At 35.1% G+C, this 25,188-nt stretch overlaps 1 long non-coding RNA gene and 1 pseudogene across 1 annotated transcript; both read left to right on the forward strand.

The window, feature by feature from the left end:
- Nucleotides 1–2,983: 2,983 nt before the first annotated feature.
- Nucleotides 2,984–17,053, forward strand: LOC149176838 (uncharacterized). Its single transcript, XR_016258674.1, has 2 exons — nucleotides 2,984–3,107; nucleotides 16,903–17,053. It is a non-coding gene; the product is annotated as an uncharacterized LOC149176838 (long non-coding RNA).
- On the forward strand, nucleotides 8,008–8,712 carry LOC149176839 (uncharacterized; annotated as a pseudogene).
- Nucleotides 17,054–25,188: the final 8,135 nt, after the last annotated feature.

The following is a 25,188-nucleotide window of genomic DNA, read 5'->3' on the forward strand; positions in this document are numbered from 1 at the left end:
AGTAATTGACAAATAAACTCAAGAAGTAAAAAAGAAAGTGAATTTTAAGTCCAGATAGGTTTCTTAATATACATCAAATGTTATTCCTTGACATCAACAGCAGGAAATGGATAAAGCTACAAGTTTACTCCACAACATCTGATCACTTGATATAAATTTCACTGCAAATGAGTAATGAGTTTCGAAGTGTTAAGGGGATATTTGATTCATAAAATTTGCATCTAAGATTGCAGTGTTAAGGGGATATTTTGATTCAAATTGTTTCTGTCACAACTATTTCTTACAAGATTGCAGTGTTTATAGCATGATGGTGTCCTGCACATAATACATTAAATATTATTAGAAATGAAAAAACACATATTATAAATAATTTGATTAGGATATTTATAATCCCTCAAAGAAAATCCCTACCCTTTATGAGGGGTGTTCTCAAGAGAAAGAAGCGTGATGCAATGTCAAAGTAACACAACAGTAGCACTAACCCCTTCATGTAGTTTGAAGCTCAAACTAAACCTGACGGTTGACGGTAATGTAATGAGTAATGATTCCACACTCAAACTACGAGATTATTCTAGAAGATTGCTTTTCTACCTCAATTTCAGATAATGAAAAAGAAACCACTTGAATTTCTATTAAGGTAAAAGCAGCTGTTCCATCCTCCTTCCAAGGGTCATTCCATAAAAGGTCAAATTACAAAATCCAAATGCAAGCGAAAATTAAAAGATATCCTAGGGGAAAATGTATAAAAATATAAACTTATTTCTCCTACCAAAAGAATATAATCTAAAAGAATATGATAAGATAAAACATGTGTTCTTTGTCACCTAATTCTTCATATATTCCATACGAACAATAAAAAGAGAGGCAACTTGTGTTAAGCAAATCCTATCTGTAAGCAATCAAATTCTCCACCAGCCTTTTCCAAAGGGCATTGATTTTCTTCAAAGGGCACACATAAAATGTCATTCGGCTCTTATAGTGGAACAATGTTTCACTCGGCAACGATCCCAATTCTGTAATAAATCCTTAACTTCAAATACAATAAAATATTTTGTCCATTGTTATCTAGAAGGAAGTAAACATGCCGAGAGTCCATTTCCAAATCGCCATCCTCCCAATCTCACTCTAACCACGGTTAGGATTTATAGAATGGCTCTGAACAGTTATGTATCACCTGGCGACCACTCAAATTCTCTTTGTAGATTCCCCATTGCTTTGACCTGGTTGTTCAGACTCCAAAATTCTGACAAAAGGCCAAATTCCTATGAAAAGGAAGCCATCTACAAGGCACACACATTATCAGGTCAGGTTTTTCAATTGAAAAAACCCTGAATGAATCCTCTTCATATAAATAACAAAATAATTTGGAGTCGGATAACGTTGGAATCAAATGAACTTGAAATCATGGGGCCATGCAGGAGGATGCTATCTACAATACTCATGGTCTTTCCACTCGGATCAATTTCTCCTCTCAGCTGTAGCCATGCCTCCATATATAATATCATGTGAACCAACGAAAGAGCCCAAGAGTCAGGTGAATTGAACAAATCACCAAAACAAATTTTTACAACTTCTGATATCCGTTTATTATCTTTATTAGAATTAAATTAAAATTAAAATTAAAAAGAAATAAGCTATCATAAGCGAACTGTCTGTATTGTACAGGCTTGGATTCAACAGCAAAGCTTCCCTGCACACGTGCTGTATCTAGATTGCTAGTTCTTACGACATCATTGCTACCCCGGAGAGATGTTAATGGCTGGTTGGCACGCTAAAAACAGATGGTAGTTGAAAAAAAAACCTGAGAAATAGACAACCCGATCGAAGTCTAATATTTTTCACCGAGGATCTAATGGCTGGAGTTTATTCCATCGTCTAACAATCGATCTAAAGGCCCATAACGAGACACAGCGGCATGGAGGGGAGTTCCTGTCAGAGGGAACGCCTTACGGCGTAATTATTTCTTTTATGCATAAAAATTAACTTGATATGAGAATAATTACAAATTTCATAAATAAAACTATAATATTCATGCATAATCATTCAATGATGGGTCTCATATACTCATCCAAAATAGCAGGTATTAATTAGAGCATAAATAATCAACTCATGCAAATTAAATACCAACACAGTTATAAATTTGCACAACAATTATCCAAATTGCATATAATTAAACTAAATAAATATTATAAGCATAAAAATTGAGCAAAATTAGACATATTTCCAAACAAATGCCTTAATTCAGAAAGTTCTCAAAATATGACATTTAGCCAAACATGTCTATAAACACCAAGGCAAGCATAAAAACTTTTCTCTGATACCAAATGATAGCATAATCACGATTCTATAATGTGGAAAAAAACACTTAAAATGAATCGAAAACTTGAATGCGGAAGAAATCGTACCTCCGGCCATTGATACTTGCTCACAATCTGCAAGGTTAATTTTAGGGGCGAATAATCGCCCAAAGGCGAAATTTAAGGCTTTTTATATTTTAATGGGGCGAATTTTTAATTAAAATAATATTTTTTTTTTTTATATAATTAGCCCATATTTTATTTAAAAATTAATTTATTTTTTTATTTTAGCCCAGGGCGGATAAACTAACCGAATTGTATTTGATCAAAATAGCCCCATTTTGATATTTGTGGAATCGTATTTGATCAAAATCGCCCCCATTTTGATTTACAGTTTGGATTTTCTGGTTTGGGAGTGGTTTGTGAGGGTCGATTTGGTCCCGGGAGTGGTTTGTGAGGGTTGATTTGGTCATGGGATCAGGATGTTAGATTTATTTTGAAATGGAGGGCGGCTCCCTGTTTTGACGAATTCAGCCCGCTGTTTTGGTGTATATGGCTCCCTGGGTTCTTGTATAAAAATGGTTTTGAAATAGGTCTTTTCATCCTAGTTCACAAATCTAGCAGCAGCAGTTTCGGTGGGATATTCTTACATTTTCAGATTTCAATCCGATTATTCTTCTCTGGTTTCGGTATCCATTGTTTCTTGGATTTGAATGGCTCATGCCACTGCAGCAGCAACAACAACAGTCGGTACTTTTGTTGGCTGAGCGCGAGAAATTAGGCCCCTTTATTCTCATGTTCGTGTAAAAGGTATATTAACTTTGCTGATATTCAAGCATGGGATAAGTAGCTGTGATCTGCACCATTTTTGCAGTAACTTTCTGGTCATTGCTGTTTTATCTGTTGCTTATATCACGCCTATTTCGTTAAATGTCCGTTTCTTTTTCCTTTGGTGTTCCCTTTCATTCTGTTAGCTTTCTTATAGCTGTAGATTGTGCTCATTTTTGTGCAATCCAGATGTGTTCTTGGGTGTTTAATGTCAAAATACGCTGTCATTTTTATTTTCAGGGTTATTTTATCAGATGATAGGTTAATTTCAAATTTCAATTCACTGAATATGTTGTGCTTCTTTGGCACAGTACGTCATATTGTTTCTTGCGGTGATAAGGGCCAGAGCAGTTGGTGCCGGCAATGATTGTTGGAACCTTCAACATAGGAAATCGCAAACATATGCATCGAGTGGCCTTGTCACATAATTTTGGTGTATCATATTGTGATCTCAAGTTAATATGCAATGATATTTCTGTCCCTAATAATCTCTGATGGAAGAAATTCTACAGCGTACTATACTACTATTGTGGTTCTTGTGTTGATAAATCTCCTTTGCCCATTGAAATAACTACTTCAGCTAATTCTTGGTAACGATGGTCACACAATGCCCTATGAATAGTAGAATTTCCTTAAGAATCTGCAGTCCAATGAAAGAAAATCCATCCATGTGCATATCGAAAGTTAATCCCAGTACCATCATCGATTGCACACTCAATTTGTTCCCACTGCTCTTCGCTTGCTGCTTTCAAACACAAAATAATAGAATTTCCTTAAGAATCTGCAGTCCAATGAAAGAAAGTCCATCCATGTGCATATCGAAAGTTAATCCCAGTACCATCATCGATTGCACACTCAATTTTTTCCCATTGCTCTTCGCTTGCTGCTTTCAAACACAAAATAATATCTTTGACTATAACATCTTCATACTATGTATGATCAAAATTTGAACTTGGTTTTATTCCAGAGTGAAACATGTGAGCAGATTGAGCATGCAACAAAATTTCCTCGTAGCCTTGCTTGGCATCCATAGACTCTAGAAGCGTTTCCATTCCCAATATTAGATTTCTCCTTATTATCCACAAAATTACCCTTACAGAATCAATTAAGACAATGTCATCTTTGTTGTTCGGGTCAGATTCACTAGAAGTATTTGAATATGGAAATTTTCCCATCTTTACAGAAGTATCTATATCCCACAATAATGCACAAGTCTGATCAAACCCTGAGGCATCAATGTTATCCAAGGAAAAATCCATAGCTTCTTTTATTTGATTTCTTTCCAGGGTGAAGGCTTTCAATGTGTCTTCAAATCCGCCTTTTTGTTTGTCAATTGAGGAGCGCTCTAGATCAACCCACCCACTCTTTCCAGCAGTATAAGTTGCACTACAACCTTTCTCCTTTTCTAGACTTCTCATGCCTTCCTGTTGGGATAAAAGTGGTGGTATCCATTGTCCACTTTCAGTTACCATGGTGAAAAGCCTTGTCTACGGTGTTTGAAGTAGTTTTTCTTGAGAAAATGAATAGGTCGGAAAAATGTAGTATGTATGCTCCTTTAATCTAAGGTCAACTAAGAAATTCATCAATTGAAGGTCACGTCCCCTTCCCATTATTTCTTGCTTATAAGCACAACTACAATCAACCACACACATTGCCATGGTGTCGATCATGTTCATTTGATGCTCATCGTCTTGGAAAGGAAGTGTAACCAATTCACCCTAGCTAAACTCTTGCATTTCATCCTCGGCTGCCTTACCATCTGCTTTGGTCATGAAAACAATGAAACTGATGTTCCATTGCCTTATTCGTTCTTCTTCCATTCTCGGCTGCCTCATTCTATTAATGGCATTAGGACTAGGCCAATCTAATGTCAGTGAAAGACAATTCTCATCCACCTGGCGCACTAGACTTTTTATATAAGGATTAGTTGTCTGAAGATCTTCATTATCAAGTATACTAATTGGCCTTATACTTGAATTAATCTCATTGGCTAGTTCATCGAACCAACTTACCAGTTGTGAGACTACCTCAAAACTCAGATTTGCAAAATCCAGCTCTATGTCTGAAGATTCTTTTTGCACGATTGTTAACTTTGGATGTGAAATGACCAGGCTATGTTCCCTTGGAGTAGTATCTATAAGCACAGAATAGCTGGTGGAAATGAGTTCAACCATGGACTTGGAAGGACCTCCATTATCCCAAGGAAATTTTCTACTCCGACAACAACAGATAATTGTGGTATTTTCTCAAACAAATGTGTAGCCTACTTTTGCAGGAGTCTTTCAATTCTCTCTTGCCTCATTAAGAATACAACAATGTCACCAAAATCCTCCCTTATAAAATTATGGAAGACAGTTACCAATGTTGTGTTAATATAATCTGGTTCTACGTTGTAAATATGTAGAATTTATACAACATATCGTTGTTCATTAGCCATGAAGTTTGCCAAAACATTCAGTGCATCTTCATCTGGAGCTATAAGAAGTTATCCTTTTGTTCTATTCTCAAGTGACTGCTTGTTATTGGAAAGCTTAATCCCATGACAATGTTCTTTGAAAACCATATGTGTGAACATGGATTCAGAATCCACATATTGGTTTTGTTCTTCAGAAATGCATGTACCTGCAATAGACCTCAATTTAGCCTCTGCAACATTTTTGAGCATGACCATGGCAATTCCCACCTCGTTTATTGTTTTCTTATCATTTGGAAAATTGAAGGAAACTGTTTGAGAACCTTTGACATCCCCTGCATTATATATCAGTTGGATCCCACAAAAAGGAGCAGCAACCAAATTTACCATATTCCATTCCATATAAATACCCCCAGAATTTGTCAGAGCCTGAGGATGATTTTCCTAAATTTGAAGGTAGTTCTGGTAACAAGCAATTTCTTCGTCCACTTTCCCCATAAATTTTCAATGCATCACCCAGGTTATTCTATACCTCCAAAAAGATGGAGTCCAGGATGATAGAATATTTCTAGAGTGGTAATGCCAACTCTTGTTCATAAAAAGCGTTGGATAAATACCCGAAGGCAAATAGATAGTCAATACACAACTGGATTGTTGGTTGGTAGTGCAAAATTACATCTTGAAGCTCTCTCATAGCCTTTAATACATTTCCTTGGCTCAATTGAACATCCAAATATAGGCTTCAACCTGATTGCCCCCTTATAATAAACAAGGGCCTTCTATAAACCCCCTGCTTCCATTAATAGCCCAACCAAGCACAAATACTCCAGTCCAAATGATGATGATGCTACGGGTCCCTCAAAAAGTATAAAAACTTCATTCACTAGGCAACGCAATTATTGCATAGTTCTAACTGGGGTAACTTTACCCTTAAATTCCTTTTCTGGCAGTGGCCCTTTCTGCATTGACAATTCTTACTTAGACAATATGTTCATTGAATTCTCCATAGGCATGAAAATAGATAATTTCTGCAAACTTCATTCTTACCTCTGAAATCCTGTTTATGGTTAGAATAAGCACCAGATTTTCAATATGGCTTCTTCCATTTGCCCAATCTATAATCAGTTTTGAATCCCCCATATCTTAGAGACCATCAATTCCTTTTTAAGTTGCACATTTCAGAAGTAACCATAAAGTGTAAAACTCAGCTCTATTATTAGTCCTCTGGTCTGTTGCATACTTGAAAGAAACATAACGTTTTTCTATTAAATACAAAATGCTACTAGTTTCACATTTCCTTGGAGTTCCTTGATAGGCACTGTAAAAAAAAACCAGCCTTATTTTTGTTGATCTGTGGAACCTTAAGAATTCTTGGACGTTTGACTTTTTCAGGTTTTCATGACCCTCCATAGGCATATCTAATTTGATGGCATACCTGAGTTGAAGGATTATCTATATCTTGGAATATCATGTGATAAAAGAAATTCTTGTATGTAGTGATTTGACCTTCGAAGTAATATATGCAACATATCTCAAATAAAAATTCATTTGTTGTCATTGGTGGCTTTCCAAACCTATTGCTCTAAGTCCAAGGGTTGACTTAGTTTATTATCTATATTTTAGAGAGAATGTAAGCATCCTCATCAATTCTGCCATATTGCATATTCCTGCCCCTATTAGATATGCCATGCAAATATGTGTGGACTTCAGTTTGAGTGCCAATAGACTACTGCGATATGAGGTGATTAAAATGAGAATGAGAACCTACGCCTATATACCCTAGGCAAGTGCCCCGAGTTTGGGAAAACCCGAGTTGTTGGCTACAGTATTAGGGTGATCCAAATCTATTACTCTAAGACCAAGGGTTGACTTAGTTTATTATCTATATTTTAGAGAGAATGTAAGCATATTCATCAATTCTGCCATATTGCATATTCATGCCCCTATTAAATATGTCATGCAAATCTGTGTGGACTTCAGTTTGTGTGCCAATGGACTTCTGTAATATGAGATTATTTAAAATGAGAATGAGGGTCTACTTATATATCTCATAAGTATTTCTCGTATTCAGTGTTGTAAGTAGTAGGATCTTCAAAACGCTAAATGAGCTTTGTGTACAGGCTCAGGGAAACAAAAGCGATCCTTTTCAATTTCGAAAGCTTGCTTTTCTTCCTCAATCTTAGTCACATGCTTGATTTCTGATTCATGAAGTGGAACATCAAACAAAGGGCCATCGAAACTAGCTCTGTTATCATGTACTGAATTCTGTCAATCATGCATATCACTAATGGGAATCCCATTTCTTAGGCAGAGACCTGAGTCGTTGGCTATAGTATTAGGGTGATCCAAACCTATTGCTCTGAGTCCAAGGGTTGACTTAATTTATTATCTATATTTTAGAGAGAATGTAAGCATCTTCATCAATTCTTCCATATTGCATATTCTTGCCCCTATTGATGAGGCAAGAATATGCAATATGGCCAGGGTTATACAGCCGCTGCTAGCAATTCTTATGGTGGAATATACAATACGGGTGACATTCATAACAGGAATGATAATCATGGTCGAGGTTACACAGCCTCTGCTAGCAATTCTTATCGTGGAACCTACAATAAAGGTGAAAGATACAATGCCAATGAGAATTATGGTCAGGGTTATACAGCCTCTGCTAGCAATTCTTATGGTGGAACTTATATGGGCAGTAAGAATAATGAGCAGGGTTATCCCATGTCTGCTTCCAATAGTTATGGTGAAAGATGCTATGGCAATCAGAATCATCATAGCTATGATAGTTCACACCAACCAATTCAGTCTTCTGTCTCTATTGATGGGTACCATGGCTACCAAGGACGAATGGGCATTCACCAGCAAAATGGTAGAACAAATTCCTACTTAGATCAGGATAGCATGATGCCATTTGGCAATAGGAGTCAGCACGCAGTGAGAAATTCTCAATCCTATGTTCTTCCAAGATATGGAGGTTACCAGCAGTAATATCCAGCCTATAAACACCAAATGCTGCGTCCATCTGAGGGTGCAGGACAAGAAATTCATCAGAGACAAACTTACTCAAATTCCGAACACAGTGTTCAATAAATATTCAGTTTTAATGCAGAAAAGTAATGATGACCGATAATGACAGGCCAAGGCTTTTGGGCCCAGGTCATCTGTAGCAGGTCTTTAGAGGATTGTGTATTTAGAATTTGGTAGCTTGTCTGTAAAACGTTGAAAATCCCGTGTTCTAAGTTTTTACAATCCTGTGTTCTGTTAGCAACAGTGTCTTTGTTGAATTTCGATTTCTGTCATTACCATTCAGAGTCTAAGGATTGCAATTTCAATTTTATTCTAATATAAATTATTTTATTCTAATTATATTATGGTTTTGTTCCAGTTGCGCTTTTATAAAGTTGTTAAATCATAAAATTATAAATGATTATTCAAGATGTACAATAAGTTTTGAGTTGCCGTAAATGCCGTGCAACTTTGTGCACTAGGATTTTCGTTACTGAACAAGTCGCGGTATTACTGCTGTCATTGGTTCGCAAAGAATTATGCGTTGGAAGGAAAATAAAATAGATTGTAAGGGAAGAAAACCAAAAATTGAAGTTATGAGAAATTAATTTTTTTATTAAATCGAGTACAAACAAGGGAGTGAGGATTAAGCAAAATAAGTGGAGGATTAGATAGGCAAATCCTTCATTAGCAATTTGCGAAAATAGTTGCATCTAAAGTTTGATAATATGAATACCAAACGTGCCAAAAACAAAAAAGAGAAGAATTATTATAGTTTTGGTTTTGGAATATGCAGGCAGGGTAACAATATAGAATCCAAGCACCACACAAGTGACTGTTGGTGATGAACAATCCATTATAGCCTCACCCCTCCCCTAAAATTTTTCCTTGGACCGGTGAGCAAGATAGATCATCCTGTAGTTATTATTTTTTGTTTCATTAGTTTAAGGTTGTGGATTAAATTGTTCAAATCCTAAATGCATTCATTAGTTTGCATGAGATCAAAAATCCATCTCTTCAAAATCATTTACAATGATGCTTGTCATAAAAAGGTATGAGATGCATGAGTAATTTTTGTTATGTTTAGAAAGTTAACCCAATTTTCCCTTAACAATACTCAAAACTCATTATGGTCATTAGGGCTACTATTTTATGCAAACTAAACTTCAAAGACACTTGCACTTGCAAAAGTATATAAATATCTAGTGGTGGACTTTCTCATGTCAATATTTCCAGCCATTTATGCATCTCTATAACCTTCAAGCGCAACATTTTTATTATCAAAAGATAAAACATAATTACTAGTACATTTGAAATACCTTAAAATTCACTTTACTACTTGCCAATGTTCTTTGTCTGGATTTGCAAGGAATCTACTCACTACTCGAATTGAATGTGCACTATTTGGTTGGCTACATACCATGGCGTACATCAAGTTGCCAACAACTGAAATGCAAGGGATTTTACTCATTTCCTCATACTTATAATCAGAAGGTTAGCCACTACATTTTGTTATTTCTATGATATGATCTATATGCCCAATATTTGTTGCATTGGATTTGTTACCCAGTGTTAAAACGACCAGATAACAACCCTATGATGACCCATAAATAGATTTACATCAAAGCTTTCCACCTCTACTTTGGTCAGTGCACTCACATTTGGCATGTCTTGGAGGAAGGTTGATAATCTATTGCAAGGTACACTATCCATTTTATAATCATCTGATTTCATTTAATGTTTTGGGGAATACTAATATATTTCACAAGCCAAGCTGGATAATTGGTTTCTCTTGATTGTAACCTTGTTCATATGTTTCACTGGGGAAATTTCAATTTCTCCTTTAATGCAATTTCTCCTTTAATTGCATTTATGTGCCATAGAGCAATGCAATGCATCTGGATACTTGAAGTCTTGGAATTGCAGAGCAGCATTTTCTTGATTCCTTGGTAGCTGTTTGAAGATCCTAACCAAACTGATGTTTCTTTCAGAATTGTGGTTCTTTGTCATAGTAGTATAGTACGCTGTTCCTGAGATTACCTTTGGTTCTGTTATGAGATCTGTAGAGAATTGTTGAGAAAGGGGGAGGATAGCTTCATCTTAAAGCATCCCTCTACCCAACGTTAAGCTTGATGGGAAGAATTATCCTATCTTCAAGTGAAGGGTGCTAAACATATAATTGAAGAATTGATTGTTAAGACTTGTGGAGGGTAAGAAGACAAATTGCACTGTTGCTAAAGAATTAGTAAAGCTATAAGACAAATTGCACTGTTATATAGAGTGTCTATACAACAGTCTATATATTACAACTAAGTACAATGTGGAGAATAGGAAATGGAGAGAAAGTGAGAATAGGTGAAGATCCCTAGGTGAGGTTTAAAAGGCTCCAAGAGATTAATGAAGAAACTATTGAGACCCTGCATAACAATGGCACACAATCAAGCTGATATTGTGGATCCAAATTTGACCACCATGCAGAAACAACACTAGATATCAGCAAGGTCAACAGGTTTGGAAGGATATTCGTTTGACAATCGAGTTGGCTATGTTAACAACTTAACATATTGCATTGTTGCAACTAAGTACAATCAAAATTAGAGATAAGGAGGATGAATTAAATTGGTCTAACAACCTTGATTCAGTCCGCTACACAGCAAAGCTTGGTTACAAAGCAATGCTCACAGAGAAAACACAAGGGGAGCCAGTATGCTGGTAGAGAAGCATATGGAAAATCAAAGACGAAGTCAAAACTAAGTTGTTTAGAAAAAAGATATTGAAATTTAACTGAGGATATAAACCTAGGATACCTACCACAGTTCGGGTAGAATTTGAATATTTTTCTAAATTCTTAACCAGACCATATAAGGGTTCCCCTACATATTAGCATCACTAGTTGTACTTTGTAGTCCCATTTACCTATTTGTCAGGCTTTATTTAGACTTAAATAAAATTATCTTGCCTTATCTACATTGTTTCTTAGCCTTATATCTTATGCTACAAAATTAGATAGAACTTTGTAATAAAGGCAGGACAACCTTTCAATCTGAGTCTTGACTTGCAGCATCCTACAAGTTGGTCAGGCTTAAATTTTTTTGTTGGCGGGTATGGAACGATGATACTATATCTATAAAATATATTTCTTCTGTACTAACTGTATTGCCTAGAATATTTTGGTCATTGAAGTTGTGGGTTGGCAGGCTCTAATAGCCCACTTGGAGCACAACCCCTTGAAAAATTCGGCTTTAAGAAGAATTACATGAGAAAATTGCTGTCACTTAGATGTCAGTAAAAACAGGTAGGTCTTTAGACTTTTGATCATAGTTGAGAACATTCCTGAGATAACTTTCTTTGATACTCCAGACTATAAAATTTCTGAGAATGCTGCAAAATGGAAAAACTGGAACTAGACATGCTTAAACCTTCTGCACTCCTCAAAATAGTTCCGCTTACACTGTTTGATTTATAAAACAGAGAATGCCAAGCCAACTGAGCAATGGCATTCATCAACTCCTATATCTTCAGACTTGATTGTTTCTCTTGAAATCTCATCTTCCGAAGGCTAGTGATTGGTCAGAAAGAAGCCTTGACTTTCAGTAGATGAGCTTTTCTCTAAACAAACCTCTTGATGTGGAAGTAATAGTGGCTTTCCTTGACCCTGTCAAGACATCCAAATTAAGCTTTCCATCTTATTATATTTTAACCATTTATTTTTCACATGCTAAGGGATGGAGGCTCTACCCTTTCCATACTTAGATTTCTGGTTGTTCAAATTTCTTCCTCAGGTAGCAATACCCTTTCATTTGGCTTAGCATTAGCTTTTGAGTTTTGGGCATGGTATACATACTGTAAGCTAGCTTGGGAGGAGGGGACCAGGTCCTGAATCCGTCAACCAACTTCTGTAGGAAATTAGGAATAATTCAAATAAAGTGATGTTGTTTCAATGTTATACAAATGAATTATTATATTTTATGTCTTAAAATTTAATAGTTTCCCATTATCATTGTTAAATAATTTTTGTGAAATTCCATTTTGCCTCAAAATTCAATTTCTGATATATGTTCTTTCAATGTTGACTCAACAATTATTTTGCAAAGTATAATTCTATTTTCTATGAACAAGTGAATTTATATGAAGCATATCTCAACGCTTGAAAACTGTTGATGCAGGTTTGCAGATCGATTGGAAATTTTACTTGTGGAATATTTAGTGAGATGTCAAAAGATAATCATGGGAAGAAACCATCAAGGCAAACAGATGTATTATCATACTTTCAAAAGGCTCCATCCAAAAATACACATCCTCTTCATGATTCAAGCTCCTTTGAACAATCTGTTACTGAGAAAGAGGTTAACTCTTGTGGAAATGCCTTTGATATCCATACGATGGATAAAGAAATAGGTTCCTCAAGTGGTCAGGGTGAGATAAATGCAGTTTCAACAGAAATTGGTGATGAAAATGTTAAAGATTTTTCCTTGGAAAGTGACACAATCCATTCGCGGAAAAGGAAAAGAGGCCAGTGGGCCATAGGAAGACAATTCCAAGAAAATTGGGTCTCAAGTTTTCCATTTATTGAAGAAATACCTCCTACAAATGAGAAAGAGCTTTTCCGACAAGTTAGATGTATTGCGTGTAGTTGGAAAACTCAAAAGGAAGTGAAATTTCAGATGATGCTAGATACGGTACAAAAGCATGCAGGAAAGGTGTATGAAAAGAAAATTGTAAATGGTAAAGAGAAATCTATTGTTAGATGGAAATCTTCCAAGGAATGTCGACATGTTGAATATGCAGAAGAATATAAAAAATATTTATTATGTAAGAGGAAACTTGAGGCGGACGGAGGAACCATCATATCTCTATTTGAAAAGACGATGGAAAGAAATTTGTTATCCAAGACGATACAATTGAGCACTGTATTTCACATCTTATCTAAAGGTCGTCCTATGACAGATTATCCAGATCACATGAAATTACTATCTTTTCTTCAAGTGCCAAACTTTCCATCTTCTCATTGGTCTATAACTAGTGGTTGGGGATGGGCAGGATATCTAGCTCAAGTAGAAAAGGATGATTTGAAAGAGAAGATTGCAAATGCTAGGTTTTTGGCATTGTCTTTAGATGAGGTTACAGCTATAGATAATACTTCATGGATTTGCATGAGCATTTATATGGTTAATGACCATATTAGACATTCCTATCTACTTGGGATTAATAAGATGAGAGAGACTTCTACAGCTGAAAATATTTATGAACTTGTTCTTAATGGATTGAAGGAAAGTGGTATGGATGAATTAATGATTGCAAAAAAGTTGGTATGTGTTGGAGCAGATGGAGCAGCGGTAATGCAAGGACAAAGGAATGGCCTTTGTGTTAGGCTACAACTATCAGCTTCACCATATATGCTTAATATTCATTGTATGGCTCATAGGATGAATCTTGCATTTAAAATAGTAAGCAAGTTTCCATCAGTTTCAAAAGTTGAAGATCTTGTACGTGAGACTCATGCATACTTTTCTCGTAGTCCCAAACGATATTTAGAGTTTCAACAATTTGCAGATGGTATTACGGATGGAAAAAAACTACTGAAAGATGTTGATACAAGATGGATCTCATTAAATGGACCAGCTCAAAGACTATTTAGTGAGTTCAAATCTTTGGTAGGGTTGATGTATGAAAATCGCTATAATGTAGACAAAGCTCAAGATCTTCTTTTTCAACTAACTAATATAGAGACATTATTGACATTGGCTGGAATTCTTCCTATGCTACATGAAATGAATGTCCTCGTGAAAATGTCTCAGAATCGCACAATGTATATTGCAGAATACACAAATGCAAGAAAGTCAGCATGTCTTGCATTGGATAATTTGTATATGATGCCAGACTCTTTTACTGGTCCAGAGTTTAAAAGTTGGACTGAGATCATCAATATAGAAAATACTGAAAATTTTTTGACCTTTGATGAAAAAGGGATACTATGTATCGTAGTGCGTGGGTATATGGTTCCCTTTCATTATATTAGTAAGACAGGACGAATCACCAAAGATTGCCCCGTGTCAAGAGACCAATTTGATAATATTGTGATTTCAGTGAGACAAAATTTGATAGAAATTGCAAGATCACTATCATTAGAGATAAGAGAACGATTTCCTCGAGATGAATTGTTGGAGGCCATGTGTGTGGTATACCCTCAATATTGGAACAATTGTCAATGTCGAAGAACTTTAAAAGCTGATTTTCAAAAAAGATTAAAATGTTTAGTAGACCATTTTTGCAAGAAAGTCTGGATACATGGAGAACAAATTGAAGGTATTTTAGGTTCATCGAAATTGTATCAACAAGGTGGACGCTTTGCTGAAACAATGTGGAAGCAATATCATTTTTTGGAGAATCCTAATGAAAATGGTGCTATAACAAGATTATGGACTACTTTAAGTGCTAGCCAATACCTGCAAGAAAACATATCAGAATATTTCAAATTAGCAGATTTGTGTCAAACCATGATTTTGGGATCAGTGGAGGATGAGAGAATGTTTAGTGCATTATCATTCTTGAAGTCAAATTTGAGGAACAAGCTTGATAAACATGTGGATACATGTTTAAGATTATATGTAACAAAGTATGACATTGACAATTTTCCATATGAAAGAGCGCTAACTCTTTGGCGATCAGATTGTGATAGAAGGGGAGAAAACAATATAATAAATCTATCTAATGAACTTGATATAGAACATAATGTTTTGGAGGCTCATAATGACAGTTCATTTAGAGAAGATCATGTTCACAATTTAGAAAATGAGGACCAAGATGAGAACTGGGAAATTGAACTACCCTAGGACTCTTATTTTGGTATACATGTTCCATTGATCATGCAAAATTACTATATGTCAACTTCAGGTAAAAATAGGTTCTATATTTGTATTTTTCATTGTAACATTGCAGCAACATTATTTTGATGTGTGTTATTTTAAGATTGATGTTTCATATTTAATCATTACATTGTTTGTTTCTTATTTGTGACAGGAAATAAAGCTGGATTTGGTGAGGTTGGGACCTATTTCTTTTCATTTGCTAGCCATTTCTTGTCAGTGATTTGTCAGCCATGTTTTCAAGTCTTTTAGGTACTAAGTTGTTCGGGTCCCCACATGTCCTTAGAACCATTAAGGGATGAGATAACATGAGTCAGTCCAACTCATGCCCCGAATTTACTTTTTACCTATTGATGTAAGTGTTTTGTTACCACTTATCACCAACAAAATTCTACCATAACATAAACCAACTTGAAGACAACACTTCTCATCTTCCTTTTACATAAATGCTCTATGGATCTCCCTACTATACTTTTCTGAGACCAACGTCCCTTCTTGGTAGGTGACAGGTCTCTCCACCATACCACTAATCACACAATAGTAACTACTGCCTTCTATAAATCTCTCTAGTCTCAGTTATTTGTGTCCCTGTCACACTCGACCAATATAATCTTGCAGGTCTACTTTTTTATCATATCTTTATTTTTTGTTATTTTGTGTATTTAACATTAGTACCATCCAAGAGTAACGAGTTAGTGTTCTTTGGATTTGATCTTTGATTTGAAATGAAGTCAGATTTGATGAAGCTGGGACCTATTTCTTTTCACATAGACAGTGTCCTAGTATTAAATGATAAATAACTAATTTAAGAAGTCTAACGCTAAGCAACAATGGGCTTATTCAAGTACATGAAATTGTGTTGATGTCTAGCTCTAATATCTTAGAAAATTTTAGCAGTTTGTTTGCTGCTTGTTTAGAGGATTTTGTCAAGTTTGAAATTTTTGGTTTATTTTGGTCATATTTTTTTAGTCGCTTGACTTATTTCATGCATAGATCGACAGATGTAGTTTTATTTTTATAATTATTGTTGTTTTCTTTATATATTTGGTGGTTTGAGGAAAGATATTTGATTTCCTTTCACTTTGTGGCATGATTTCAACATCTTCACCTTTTAGAATATAGTAAAATATTATTCTTATTTTATGTTTTCTTGGAAAAGAATTATTGATATTTGGAAAGGGAAATAAGCCCTAGGTAGCTAAGCGAAGAGAAAAATGGTCTATGTACTAGGTTCCTGCGCATTCATCGTAGGAGACCTATTGGCATGAGACCGACATTCCTTTTATGCAATTACACTTTTTCAAGGCGGAGCTGAGTTTGCTGACTTGGGAAGAACACTGACAACTGATCATAATGCTAAGGAGATTATAATGTTGGTTTCAAAAACAAGATTGTGAAAATTGTTTGCACTAGTTCTTCTTTTGGTCATATTTACTACCAAATTTGTGTCTTGCTGATTTTTTACATTTGTAATGACCTTGTGCAGAGATGGTTTGAAGAGCCCGATGTTAGAGTGTGAAGACTCTCTACAAACCACAAGGACTACATTTTCTTGGAGGGCACTCGATGTTCTTGGTGTTGCTGAGTCTCTTCGCTCGAAGCGTAAATGGATACAATGGTCATTGGTATGGCCATAACATCACTTAATTTGATCCTCTTTACTAATCTCCTAATATCATTTCGATACATCAAATTGCTTTGTTTTCATGGAATCCAAAGATACATCAGTAATGTTATTTTGTCTTGGAAATACTAAATTATTTTGTTTTGGTATCACCCAGTTTGAGTTGTTCTTTGCAACTACCACTTGATCATTTAACAAGCATTTGAAATTCAAAGTGAAATAAAGCTCTTTTAGTTTTTTTCCAGAAGAAGATTAGATGTTGATTGATTTCATTTTCCAACAAATGTGGTATTTAAGTTACTTTCTTCTTGCAAGTCGATTTTACCGTTATTAGTACACTGCTAGTAGATTTGTTTGACATGATCATTTTCTTCAATTTTAGGGTCGACTAGCTTAATGATAGTGTCCTTTTGCTTCAGCTCATGTTCATTCATCAGTTCTCAATTGATTCTCTCTGTGTTCAAAATGGATTCAAGTAGCTTAGGAATTACATCGATTTCCATGTTCATTCATCAGTTCTCAACTGATTCTCTCTGTGTTCAATGGATTCAAGTAGCTTGGAAATCACATCAATTTCCTTTTATATTGTATTAAAATGTACAGGAATGTCATAGTGGAATTTCTTTCCACAACAATACTTCTTTGTAACTATGGACTTTATCTCAACTCAACTAGATTTCATTTCTAACAAGAGATTTCCTTAATAAATTCCTCTTGACAAATTTTTCTGTTATAAAACTTTGCAAAAGCATACCCTTGGTATAGCTCACTACACAAGAAAATTCATTTTTGAAGCATAATTCTTATACTTGCAACTTTCATTTCTCTGTATAGACTTTCTAGAAAATAAATTGCGTGTAAAGAGTCTATATTCCACTCTTGGATTCATTTTGTTCGAGAGTTATGTGAAGGACTAACGAACCTAGTAGTCACAGGACGAAACAAACCCTGAGGCAGTAAAAATTTGTACATGGGTCCACATTTGCTCCCGTTATGGTCCTTACAGAGAGTGCATTGAAGGTAGGTATGTTGCAGTTGGTAGAATATGACGAATGTGCTCCCTTCATGTTCTCTAAGACGACAACTTACAATTATTTGACAATTTCCTCATCCAAATGATTTTGAATGAGTAATTTCATCTAAATTTAACTGATTTTCAAACTGGGATTTAGTCTTCTTAATTTAACTGATTTTCAAACTGAGATTTAGTCAGTGTTATTGAGGAGTGAAATAGAAACTGATTTTCTCTTGTAGAGAATAACAAGGATTGGTGTGAGCTTATACTCTGCCTTATAGACCTTCAAATACAAATAAGCTCTTGTATCCCTATTTCAATCACATAATTTAAATGAATATAATGTCATTTTATTAAAAAAATGCAATGAGTATGAAATAGATCATCAGAATGGCCACTGTAGCCCAGGCTGGTGAGAACTTGAGTATTTTATATCTGACTAAACACATGCACGTGAAAAGAAACATCACCTGACACAGACATGAACAAGATAGAATCTAGATATTAGAATTTTGGGGAAAAACAATTGTGCCTTAACAGAGAACTTCTTATCCTACACCACACATTTCACTCTTTCAAGGTGGAGTTACAAACTGAACATGCAATGACTAAGCTGCATGGTCACCAAAGTTGTAACACACCCAAAAAAACAATGCTTCATATCGGCTTCTCAATTATGTGTGTTTAGCATTAGTGATATAGTCTCTTCTGAACTTTTATTTCAAGTAGAAATTTGATTAAATTTCAAAAGTGCAAGAAATCACAGAAAACCCTCCGGCAGTAAATTGATAGGATAAATCTTCAAAAAAACCTGGAAGCTGTCCTGTTCATATTGTCCTGGACTTTTTAGCCAAGTTAATATGTCTGTAAAGAATACTATTTTATCCTAAGAAAAGATTGACACTTTGTTTATCACCAGATGAAAATAAATTAGAAGCAAAACATAAGGTTGGTGACAAATCCAAAACAAGTTGCAAGACTGTAACCCAATCTGCAAAACATCAAAAAACTGATTGTCCCAGAGTGGGATGCACTATGGGAAGCTGTGTTGTCCCATCTTTTACTAGTGTCAGCTTCATAGCACCTGCTTCCATTTCCAGCAGCTCTGTCTTTAAGAGAGCATCGACCTCTATCTTGATAGTGTTGTCATCAAGAGATTTGTAGCTGATTTCCATTTTTAATCTTTATGGCAGCTGTTTATAGTCTTGTAGGACTGAACGTATGGATGTTTCAAAGCTTCATTAGCTGTTATTCTTTTGTTTCCATCCACTTGTAACATTTGTTTCAGCAAATCCACACCTTCTAGACACCCAACATTTTTAACAAATCTTGTGAGGGATGGGAAAGGCTTTCCCGGATTTGGAAATATGATATCCAACTACTCCTTTACAGATTGCCCACGAAATAGCGGCTCACCGATGAACAATTCTGCCGACATGTTATTTGTTGCTTTTTTCTAGACTAGCTCTCACAAAGCATTTGAGTTGTTCCTGTTCCTGGTTGGTTTTTTTATAATTTTATAGACAAGTTCCATGTTGTGGAAATGTGAAAAAAGATAGTGATATTGCCACCATGTGGCTCTTATCATATATGGTTTTATACTTCTTCAAAAAATTCTCTAAGAGTTCACAATGCTAAAATTCACTAGGACTTTACAAAGTTTTATTATTTAGTGAAAGACTTGCCAAGTTCTTACAAGATTTTATAATTGAGTAAAATATTCGCCATGCCTGGTGAGAGATTCGCCAGAAAATTATATATACATATTATATTATTGATAAAATCGCCTTCCATTTTTCCTATATACCATGGAGATTCGCCCAATTATTATATTTATAAATTTGGGGGGGGTTCTTAAAATTTTCCCTGACAATCTGTCATGGTTTCTCCCTCCTATTTTGGCACTCGGTACACCTTCAACCTTTGCTCATTAAAACCTTAGATCTTAGAGAAGGTAGAAATATGGCAATGAAAAATCCGAGAACACCTTTTAGATCTCTGGTTATTGTTTGGCTTCAATTTTTCCAAATCTTCAACCCACTCAATACACATGTATAGTCATATATCAGCCACCATCAAGCTTTCACCAGGGCTCATAAGATTGTTGGTACCTTCAAGTGATTTCAGGCATGTAAGCAAGAATTTGAAGGCAAGTGATTCTGTGACTTGTGCAAGCAGCAATTCCTCCATTGCTTGGGCAGGTGACAGATTTAGCAAATCAGTATAATTCCCTTGTGGCAGCATTAAAATTCAGGCCTGAGACAACATCGAGAAAATAGTGAACACTGCGATCTCCTTAATAACCCAAAAAATCTCATCCATGTGGCACTTCCAAGCTCTGCTCACTCTAAATTGATGGTGTAAGACTGAAGAGGATTGAGTTAGTGAGCTTGGGGACCAAACAAAAGTATTTATAGCCAAGCTTTCATCTATCTTCTGTTGGCTATGTGTCAAGTGTTCCATAGATCATGGTAGAGAACTTTAGAGGGAGTAATGGACCACTGTAGGAGCTCCCAACAAGAAATTAATTTAACTGCAGTTGTTTTTCATAATTTAAGGAAATAACTACAATTGGTTTCCATAATTTAAGGAAACGGTGGTAGACTGTTTCTCATAATAAATCGGCAACAGATGAATTATCAGCGACCATTGCGAGCTAACAACCAAATGAATAAGTATTGAATTTTATACATTTCACACATGCCACAATGTTTTCCACAAGCCACAACATAGGATATTAATTCAACCCATAAAATCCTTCACTTACAAATAGAAAATATGTAAAAAAAACTACATGATGGAGGCACTCGACGGTCTTGCAGTTTTGAGGTCGTTTGAAGTTCGTTAATAACTTGTTGCATCATACCAAATATAAAATTTCGTAGTATTGACAAACTATAGAGAATGAGAGCATGATACCTTCAATTTACGCTAATAAAGCACCCCATTCATTCACAAGCCCCTGCATTCACTTGCCACAACCTGAAAACGTTCAGCAAGAATTAATGGTTTGTTCTAAAAAAAAAAAAACTGGAAGAAGGGTCTGCTTCCTGAACAAGATCAATAATGCCTACATTACCCACAACTGAATCAAGAGGTTTGGGCATCACAAAGGTTGGGGATTTTAGCGTTTCTGGTAATACAACTGCAATGGTTGAGTGTCATTCCTTACCCTTACCGTTACCACGACTTGGGAGTTAGTAACCACTTGGATATTTCATGTGATGGAGGCACTCAATAGTCTTGGATTTTTTTTTTATGATTGAGGCAATAGGTGGTTTTGTAATTTTGTGGGAGATATCAGTCTGATGGTAGAAGTGAGTTTTATCATCTAACACAAGGAACCGTTGGAAAAAAACCAAATAGAGTGCCAATTTAGGGAGCTGATTTCAGAGGGGAACACCTTATGGTGTAAATATATGTCAATATTAATTCGTATTAAAATATTTTACTAAGATATTTCATTCTAACATTAAAACATTTTATTTTAACATATTTTTTTCTATGTAGAAATGTATATGAAATTGATACCACTTGTTAAAATATTTTTTATTTATTTCATCTAGACAGTCAACTATCATTGAACTTTGATCATTTGTTTCAAAAATATGATAATAGGGGTGTTTGAATAGTTTGGATTTTGACCATTTTTTCTTTCAAAAATATGATAGGAGTGATTGAATAGTATTTTTTTTAAGTAGAAATGGATTAAACGCCATCGAAAACCATTTAGAACTAAAAAATGACAACTGTAACTTAGATTTCCAAAATATTTATCAGATTTTATTATTTCCATAATGACACCTTATTATACGACGGTAGACAATTTAAACTACCAGGATGCTCTATTATTAAGGTTGAGAAACTCAACAATTGCCAATTAGTTGAATTGATTGTTGTCTTGTGTCTTCCATCGTTTATTTCATCTTCCATCATTTATTTCATTGTTATCTCAAGCCAAACTACCTTGCTCTATGGGTTTAAATTATCACAAGACAAGGCAGTTGGAATAACCATTTGTTTTTTGTGAGATAGAAAGAACATACCCTTGAAATGAAATTCATAGATGGATTACCTAAAATTCAATTGCATAAATGGCTGCAAAATCAAGGTGATACATGGTGGTTTGGGGTTTTGTTCATGGGGTTTTATTCATGGTTCTTGATTTTGAGAATATATATTTAGGGTCTTAGAATCTTGTTCCCTTCCATTGACCATTGTTAGGTTTCAAAGACTAGTATGTGGTGAGAAATACCTCATATTGGTGTTCATAATCCTAGTTTTAGTCAAAAGATCCCTTACATAGGTCATATGTAGTGGCTTGAAGCCTCATCCATGGATATTGATCTTGATACGCCTTGTTCATTCCCTAGTTTAATTTTTTTCATCCCCTAACCACTGTTCAATCCTTAAGACCAACTTATATTATGAAAAACCACTGATTGGGTGCTATATTATTAATGGGATACCAGAAATACTCTACAAAAGTAATTTGTTGTGGTTAAGGATCTTTTCATATTTATTCAACTTGAGAGGCATCACTCAAGGCCTAAGGCCCGTGATCTCATGCCACAATAATTTCCAAGGCCCTAATACTAGTTTGTGGTGTGTAATACCTTAAAACAATGTTTTTGTTTCTATTAATACTGCAAATATCCCATATAGGGATCATATATGTGTTGGTTATATTCCTTGTTGATGGTTTTGATGCTTGAGAAGCCTCAAAGAGGGAATTTAAGTCAATTGTTTTCCTTCCCTAAGCATTTCAGAGGAATAGACATTGGTCTATGATATGAAAAACCACATAATAGAGATCATATTCATAGTAAGAGACCAAGGCCAAATATTCATATAGAAGTTAATTGTAGTCGCTTAAGTCATCATTCATGGTCATAGATCCCAAGAAGAATAATTTATGTCATAAAACCCTTGTTTAAATCCCAGGACCTAATTTGAAAACCCAAGACCGATTTGTGGTGGATGAAACTATACAATGATAATCATAATACAACTGGGAGTGCAAAGGTACCATATAGAAACCATGTGTGATCAAGGTAGTACTTGTTCATGGCCTTCAAATTTGAGAATAATTGTTTAGGTCCTAAAGTCCCTATTTTAATCTCCCAACCATTATAAAATCCCCAACATTATTCTATGGGGGGAATAATATTAATGGTATTAATATTTCAAATGTGAGGCCAAATATACCTTATACAAACCTTTTGTTGTGGGTTGACACCTCATTCATATTAGCAATGATGGAGAAGCATTTTTAAGGGCCTAAGGCCCTTACTTTCTTGAGGGACTGTTATCATGACCTCAAGACACAACACCACCCAACAATAATAATTTTCTTATTCAATGTCTAAACATCACATGGAAAAGCTATTTGTGAATGTTTTATGCCACATTCATGGCATCAAATACAAAAAGCTTTGTTTCAATCCTAAGTCATGTATGTTCATTACTTAACAAATATCAAGGCCAGGAGACCATTATTTATTTCACGGAGTTGCATAGTGGAACTTATATTCTCAATGAGATGATAAAGATCCCATGGAAAAATGATGTATGGCAGTTTGAGGCATTGATGTCTTTAAAGAAACTTTCAAGTTTAAAAGGGGCCTACTAAGAAAATTAAAAAAGTAATAGTTAAACTAATAAAATAAGAGTTTAGGAATTCAAAATTAACTCATTATATTTAACTCAAATTTCATGTGGAGGCATTAGTTTAAGAAAAATAATTATTTTCTCACCCACAGAGTACAAACTCAACATATTATTGATAGAAACAATCATATAAACTAGAAATACATGTATTCCTAGTGTATATGGTTATAGGTCTATAAAAATCTTGCATAGTAGCTACTTAGGTTCACATGAAGGGGGTGACTACAACTAAAATTTGAGTAAACCTAAATATTTTTCTTTATTTCCATACAAAGCTATATACCCTTGTGCTTGACATGCTCATCTTGAATCCAATTGATTTTTTTAAAAGATAATGTTGATATTACATTTTTTTGCTTCGAGCCCTATTTGAAACCTCCAAACTTCTCTAATGAATAACTGAGCCCAAAAAAAATTATTCATGATATAATTCCCTTTACGCAATAACCTAACCATTTTTTCAATATACTGACAGACATCCATGGTGTACAATGAATCCTTTTTGATATTCTTATTCGAGATGGGAGGAAACAAGTCCCCTATATAAGATTTGTATAGTGTTTTAGTGCCTTTCTCATGGATATTTAACCATGAAGCATTATTCATGGTCTAAGGCCCTTGTTAGCCTATTATGACCATTGTGAAGCCTTGGGATTTATTAATGGTGCACAACATCTCTAGATGATTTTCATATTCCTTGTGGGTGCCTAAATATTCATTACAAAGGTATGATATATGGTGGTTTGAGGCCTCATACATGGAAATCGATTCTATGAAGCATCATTTAGTGTATGAGGCCATTGATTTCTTCCCATAGCCATTTTCAGGGCCTTGATAGCCATTAATGATGTAAAATAAGTTTTAATGATAGTCATATTCCTATAATGGGGCTAAATATCCACTACAAAGGTCATGTTTGGTGGTTTGTGGCCTTGTTCACGGTTGTTGATATGAGAAGTCTAATTTAGGTTTTAAAGCCCTTCATTTCCTCCCTTTTCCGATATGAAGGTCTCATGACCACTCCATGGTGCATGATATCTCTTAACGGAAACCATAACCCTACTTAGAGTTTACAAGTCCCATATAAAACTCACATATTTTCTTATGATCCTTAATTTTAAGAATCCTCATTTATGACCCAATTCAATTGATTTAGTCTTCTTACCACTATGAAGGTTCCCTGGTTATATTGTAATGTGAAACACCACCTAATAGAGCTCATGTTATTAGAGTGAGGCCAAAAATACCCTACATAGGTAATGTTCTATGTTTTGATGAAGTAACCCTGGTCATTGAGCCCATGAAGTATCATTTAGGGCCCAAAGCCCTTGATTTCATCCCTTAATCACTTTCAATTCCTCTATGCTCATATGTGGTATTCAACACCTCCTAACAACACTCATATTGCTAGTGGGAGGTGTATGATACCACTAGAAGTCATGCAATATTTTTCAAGGACTTTC

This window comes from Pinus tabuliformis, chromosome 4_1 (assembly GCF_031772625.1).
Source record: "Pinus tabuliformis cultivar Carrire ecotype Pingquan chromosome 4_1, CPIR1, whole genome shotgun sequence".
NCBI lineage: Eukaryota > Viridiplantae > Streptophyta > Pinopsida > Pinales > Pinaceae > Pinus > Pinus tabuliformis.